Raw genomic sequence first — 7500 nt, 5'->3', positions numbered from 1 at the left:
TTGCTCGGATGCGCTTGAGGGAAGAGGGGTCGTATAACAACCCCCTTTTGAGAAATATTTGCAATGTTGATACAATATGAGGTGCTTTTTGTGGCAGGTATGTTACCTTGAACGACTTTAGTTGTTGTACTTTTGTGAGCAAAATAGCTTGTACATAATATCAATTTTAGTGCATATTATTAATTTACATTGGTCTTTTGTTCAACTGAGATTTCAGGTGACATTGGTAATCTTGGGGTCGCATGGTTAAGTGGAGGCTTTGGGCCTTTGTATTGTTTTCCTTCGTGTCTTGAATTTCACGGTGTCTGTCATCACCTGTTCCTGCTTGTATGAGTAAGTCCAACTCCTTTCCATTCTTGCCAGTTCCTCGCTATTATCTGGTCGGGTCAAGATATGGGCATGAGGTTGCCCATGGGAAGAAAACCAGGATGATGTAACATTTATTATATACTAAATATGTATGTATGTATATATTTATTTATGTGTTGTAATGTATGCATGTATGTTTAAGCCACAACTGTTTCCATCTGGATAGGTTGAGAAAATGGCATTTAATAGCCGTTGAAATTTTTTCCTTGAATCAGTCACATGTATATGGAAATAGATATAAACATAATTAAAAAAAATTGCTAAGCTCTCGCACGAACATACGAAAATGAAAATCTCATTTAATAAAAAAAAAAATTCTGTCCTTCGATTCAGATTCATGTTGCAAATGGGGACTAGCGGACGACGTGTAAAAGTTTGTCCAGAATAATCACGGCCCGATATGCAAGTAAACTTCCACCCACGAAAATGTATGCAAAATGTCGTCCAAAATTTAGTGGGGAATATCAAACGTTGAACAAACAGCCATAGGCGCCTGGAAGCCATTCTGTACCCAAACAATGTGTGTACACACCGGAAGATGAAGACATTAGCATAACACTCATATTCTCATTAGCATACTTATTTTCCTCACGTGTACATATTAGCTTACTTTCTTTCATCTCCTCGTTTACATTATTGTACTTAAAAATACAGAAGTCTGGATATATATGTATATATATATATATATATATATATGTATACATATAAATATATATACATGTATATATGTATGCATACGTCGTAAGTTAGTTTCACCACCTTATAAGGGATGACACCAGAATTTGCAAATACTTTTAGGGGTGAAGTTGCCTGCACGCACTTGTTAACATTAATCACAATGTGAGAATTTATTTATATATAGCTTAAATCGATCAACATAATTATGTGACTGAGTTTTGGAAATTTGATTGGAACTGACACATGTCCAAGGTTAGATGCATTGAAAACGCAATTTGACAGGCACATGGGCGCGTCAGATGGGGCTGAGAAACGTATATATATAAATTACAAATAAGCCCAAATTCAATCCGTTCTTTATTTAAGTCCTAACAAAAGATGAGACTCGTGTACATTATTATATTTTCCTTGCATAAAAAGGAAACATAAATGCTGTACGTTTGTATGAAAATCGTGGCTCTACGTTTTCTTAATATTGTTGCAGATTTTTGCAGTGCCGTAATGAAGAGATGTTTGGTGGATGATTAGGATTAATAAAAGCAACTAACGACGGAATGGACTTTCACTCGCGGCTTGATTAACAGCCGGGTGTTGGTCAACACAGCCGTTAATTGCGGCGTTGGTCTATTAGCTTTTGTTCTTGGTTGTGTTTCAGTTGGGTACACACAACCGCGCTTTAGGTACACACGTGAACGTGGATTTATAAGGTACACACACACACAACAAACCTACGCTTTTTTATTCAAACACGGTCTAATTTCCTTCAGTCATATTTTTCGTCTGTACAAACGACTCCTCCGGAACTGTTAATGCGACGTGAAGTCTCAGTCAATAACAAAAAACGAACACTCTGACAAAAAGATTTATTGCGGGGCAGTTGGTCACAGCGCGGGGTCATGTTATTTGCGGGAAGCTTTCCTCACGACATTTCGAGCCGTGGATAATAATCATGACGTGAAGTGTGATACGAAATGGGTTTCTGACAGTGTCGTCCTGGCATTCACATGACCACGTCAGGCGAGAGAGAGAGAGAGAGAGAGAGAGAGAGAGAGAGAGAGAGAGAGAGAGAGAGAGCCGGTCGTCAGTGTAAGTTAGCAGTGGTTCATAATCATGAGGAATTCTGCCGGGCATTTTCCCCTGAAAAAGTATGGTTGTGACGAAATAAAGTAAAGACAAGGACAAAAACATGACTATTAAGGATTTAGAATTTCTCCCTATGTAGATTATGTTACGAAAATTGACACCATATATTATAGAAGTACAGGTTTTGTTCCTATAAGTATGGTGCATCATATTTGAAAAATGTCTGCTGCATTAAGGTGCCAGTCAAGGAAATGGACGAAGAAATTTTTGTGTAGTTGTTTCCCCTCTCCTCTTTTTATTACGTGTTTTTGGTGGTGTTGAGAGATTAGTGTCATCAAGTGATAAAAAACGAATGAAATGTACGCAACTGGATAAACTAAGTATGACCCCACCTTTCTATCTGAAAGGGAGTATGGCTCATGGGACACCATAGTTGGATGCCATTGCCCTGCCTTGCCACAAGAACTTCCGTGGTGTCTTAACCATGGCAAAAGGGCAACGACTTCTGAAAGAAGCATTATCAACTCTTGAAGTTCGTTTTGTTAAAAATGTCCTTCCATTTACCTATTCCTAAAATTCCCTCCATAAAATAATGTTGAATGAGATAACAGGCTATTTTTCTGGTATCAAGAAGTATTGTTTTCAGATTTTGTGTCAGTATCATGCTGTTCATTGGAGAATTTGAGTTAATTATTTTACATCAGCAAGATGGCGCGCGCTACGCTGCGCGGGAGCAGGAGGATGGATGTGTCATGTCTCCCCTATCCTCCCGATCCCCTACCTACCCCGCCCCCACCCGGGGCGGACAAACAGGTTTGAAGGAGGAGGGTGGATGTGTCATGTCTCCCCTACCCTCCCGATCCCCTACCTACCCCGCACCCCCCGGGGCGGACAAACAAGAAAGATCCGCTGGGATTTTATTATTATAGATTGCATGATTATTACACTTCAGGTCTGTTCGTTATAGGAAACCATCTTTGGATTGCAGGGCGTGCTGGATTTAGTTCCATGTTCACGAAGAATTTCTAACCTGCACCGATTCAGACATTGTATGAGTCACTATTCGGTTCAGAATAATATTACTTTTATATTATATTCAAGAATAAGAAAATAGGAAGAGAGAGAGAGAGAGAGAGAGAGAGAGAGAGAGAGAGAGAGAGAGAGAGAGAGAGAATCTATAATAAAGCTCACGAAAAGAGTGATTATTTTTCAGTGGAAAAACAACAATGAAAGTTCATTGTAACAGATTTACCAATTACTCAAACAAAGCCGCATAAAATTTTATTCACTTGCCTGAGTCATTTGTAGTTAATATAGATTTTATTTCATGCCTGTTATGATTGCAGAGAATCGATGTGTGCTTATCCTTCAGTCTCTTGGTAGTTTTTTTTGGGGGGGGTGGGGGTCGGGTCAAATTTGATATTATAGGCGACTCTTAACCATATTCAAAGTCGGTACAAAAAGAATAGTTGGACACATGAGTCAGAGGATTTTGTAAAATTTTTTTTTATTGAAGAGAAGAGCAGTAAACCAGGCGCAAAAACACATTTTGAAATACCGATTCCGAATCCAGAGAAACTCCAAACTTTAGCATTGACAAGTAACAGCAATGTCGACGAATTTCTCACCATACGGTCACCTGTTGTAATGCGCGTGTTCCGTTGCAAGCAATGCCAATATGGCCCTAACTGGCACCGTCGCTGAAATCTGTCCCCAGCTTATGAATATTTCCGAATTTTCTCTCGCCATCCGGAGGCGGGGATTGGCGGGAGAGTGTAGGGAAGAGGAGGCGTGAGGGGAGAATTAATCGTGAATATGCATCATGAGCTGCTAGAAAATGCATTGGTTGTTGCGACCGCATAGTGCAGGTGGGGTAAGTCAGCCCTCTATGGATTGCATATTTTGATGCGCCCGTGTAATTTATCTTCATTTTATTAACTTGGTGAGCGTATTCAGCTCGCGCTGGTATGACCGTGAGGCGCGTATGTTCGTTTGTGCTTTTATATTTATTATGTGGGAGTTATTTTCTATTAGATAGGTTGTTAAGCAGCTCTTGCCTTGTTTCTTAATAACAGACTTGATATAACTAGACAATTCCTGCGTATGCATTCTGTTAGAATTGTTCACTCTCCAGTGTCACACAGACACACACACACACACACACACACATATATATATATATATATGTATATATATATATATATATATATATATATATATATATATATATATATATATATATATATATAAATTTCTGATCCTGATGTGAGTCAGAAATTTATTTCTGTTCCACACGTGATTGTCTGTTGATTATTTCTAATATATATATATATATATATATATATATATATATATATATATATATATATATGTGTGTGTGTGTGTGTGTGTGTGTGTGTGTGTGTGTGTGTATGTGTGTGTGTATAAGTATATACAAGTATATACTTACACACATACATATATATATATATATATATATATATATATATATATATATATATATATGAATGTATGGATGCATGTATGTATGCATGTGTGTGTGGTTGTATTTGTATGCAGCTGCAAATTCACGTTAAAAAGCTCAAAATATATCTGGGCTCCTTTTTCTAGTATTACTTGAATGAATGCTCTTATGAGTCTGTCTATGTGGTACCCCGACCTCCTCTCCCAAGTTCTGCGCAAGAGCGCTTGCAGTTCCAGACACTGTAAAAAAAAGGAAAAATAAGATTCCCAGAGTTGACTAATCAATCCTTCGCGTCGGTTGCCGTATAATGTTGAATTCTAGACCTTCCTCTGCTTTTCCCGAGTTATTTCATCATACTTTATTTTGGGGACTTGTCTGTCACGAAGAAGCTGCACTGAGGATTCCCGTTCTTAAAGTGACTTGAGTTTGAGTCTTGGATCTGTCATTACCAAAGATGTGATGTATATATACAAAATTCATTTCTTAGCACATGCAGATGTCAATGATTATGTACACATTATATTTATATATATATATATTTTTATATATATATATATATATATATATATATATATATATATATATATATATATACTGTAGATATCACACTGTCTCATATTTTTTACTTGTGGTAATGTGTGAATGTGATAAAACGAATCACGTATTAAATTGATTATAATCTATATATATATATATATATATATATATATATATATATATATATATATATATATATATATATATATATATATATACTATATATATACTGTATATATTGGTGTGTGTGTGTACTGCACACACCTGTGTATTTTTACCACATGCTTTGTCCCCATGGACGAAGTGGGTAACTTTAGCGGTTCATGTAGCAAATCTTTTTGGGATAGAGTTGCTCGCTCCATGTTCTACCTACTCTTGCTGGAATTTGCCACATTCGACTAATCACCAGGTACAAAATACACTGCACAAGTCAACAAGGGCGCAATGTATTTCTAAAGAAAAGGGACTAAAGATATCGCCTCTCCCTTCTTGTGTGCACGCACGCACTTACACAAACATTATATATAATATATACATATATACAGTATATATATATATATATATATATATATATATATATATATATATATATTTGTGTGTGTGTGTGTGTGGGTGGGTGCGCCCGCGCACGGACATGTGTATTCAATGTATGTACAAACATCTGTTTACGCTGACTAACACAAATCTAAATGTATACATAATCATGTAGTTACACTTGCATATGCGATAAGCACGATTATTTGTGAGTAGGTAAGTGAGCGTGTATTTGTATGTATGTGTGTGTGTGTGTGTGAGAAAGAGAGAGAGAGAGAGAGAGAGAGAGAGAGAGAGAGAGAGCAGCTAAAACGTTAACAGCGATGAGGAGAAAGAGAGAACATGCGAATTGTTGGTCAGGGCGGAGAGCCAAGCGTTAGTGCCAGAGAGAGAGAGAGAGAGAGAGAGAGAGAGAGAGAGAGAGAGAGAGAGGAGACCTGGGGGCTGGGTGGGCCACAGAGAGTCCTGGGGTAAGCAAAAGGGTGGGGGAGTCCCCCATCCCCCGGTGTTCTCTCTGGTTGGAAGGGGAGGAGAGGTCGTAGAGCCAGTCGTGAGTGCCTCAGTGCCTCGTCGGCTGTCGTTAGTGATGGTGGTACACTCGAACTTCGTGTTGACCCCGTTGCCTTCCCCCTCGCCTCTCTGGCAGTCTCGCTGAGTGCCATGGGAACCTTGGAAATTGCACATCAAATCATCGAAGTGCGTCGCCTTTGTTGTATCGGACGAGGCCTGTCTTTCCCCCACGTGCAAAGCCCTCGGTTGATTTTAATATTCGTCGCTTCGTGGAATAACTAGCGATGCGATTTCATTATTAGGGCTGATGGATAGAGAAGGACGTATCGACAGTGCTATAAATGCGGTCCATTAGTGCGGGTGCTTTTGCTAGTGAAAATTGATGAAGGAAAAAAACCTCGTGTGTGCAGATACGTTGTCGAAACCTGTCATCATGGGCAAGACGTGTGTCTGTTGTTGCCTCTAATCAGGTATTTTGTACAAAACAAACACAGTCAGGGAATCGTCCGACTTGTGGTCCAGTCTGGTGAAAGATCAAACGGTGGCAGGAAAAAAAAAAAAGATAAAACTGTTGATTCTTGAACCTGAATTTCTTACTCTTCGAATTCTGGGAGGTTTTGTGATACATTGATCTCGTGCAAGTAGAACTTATTGGTGCTTATGACTTTGAAATGTCATTAATACATTATTACTTTATTTAAATAAAAACTTCATTCATGGACATTATCATAATACATTCATACGTTTATCACTTTTTGATTGTCACGAAATGGAAAAATGAAAATGAGAGGGTGCAACTTCTGAAAATAAAAATTCTGAACGCTTGACAATCAATGGCTGTTCTAAAAAAACCGAAAAAGCAAAATAACATTGCAGTTCTGATGGACTTTAATATACAAATTTAAAATTCGTGAAATAATGTATTTAATTACGAAAATGAAATTTGTGCCCCTACGGCTGTAGTAGTACGGGTGTTCCGGGCCGGCAAAACAAAGAACAACTAAATACACCTTTTAAGGTGGGACAGGTGCGTCAGGTACTGTTGTACACTTGTGATCACTGTGTTATTTGTATCGATGGACTGTCGTGTCTCTTTGTTGCCGTACGTACACTCCAAACCTACGCCACAACAAAAATGGTAAAATTCTTTATAACGAAATTTACCGAGAACTCTCAAGTTAATCCCCCGATGCGTACACTGATGAGTACCTGAATATATTGTGAACTATTTCTCACTATTGATTCTTTGTTTATACTGAACTTAGGAACAAAACACAAAACTGTTTGTGAGAGAATGACAGCAGACCAAAGAGAGAATAAGGTCT

The 7500-nt window shown here is 38.2% G+C and overlaps 1 protein-coding gene across 3 annotated transcripts in view; it reads left to right on the top strand.

Moving 5' to 3' along the window:
* Positions 1–7500, top strand: part of LOC136852508 (tyrosine-protein kinase RYK-like) — a 666481-nt gene that overhangs the window by 75758 nt on the left and 583223 nt on the right. For 2 of the 3 annotated variants that reach the window (XM_067127189.1, XM_067127186.1), the window contains exon 1: positions 6212–7500. This exon is cut by the window's right edge and continues 83 nt beyond it. The exons of the other annotated variant lie outside the window; for it this stretch is intronic. The gene's annotated coding sequence lies outside the window, so the exon portion shown is untranslated. Of the gene's footprint in view, positions 1–6211 lie in introns of those variants that run through there. 3 annotated transcript variants of the gene reach the window in all.

This window comes from Macrobrachium rosenbergii, chromosome 25 (assembly GCF_040412425.1).
Source record: "Macrobrachium rosenbergii isolate ZJJX-2024 chromosome 25, ASM4041242v1, whole genome shotgun sequence".
NCBI classification, from domain to species: domain Eukaryota; kingdom Metazoa; phylum Arthropoda; class Malacostraca; order Decapoda; family Palaemonidae; genus Macrobrachium; species Macrobrachium rosenbergii.
The sequence above is the reverse complement of the archived record's forward strand: the minus strand, read 5'-3'. Positions and strand labels throughout refer to the sequence as shown.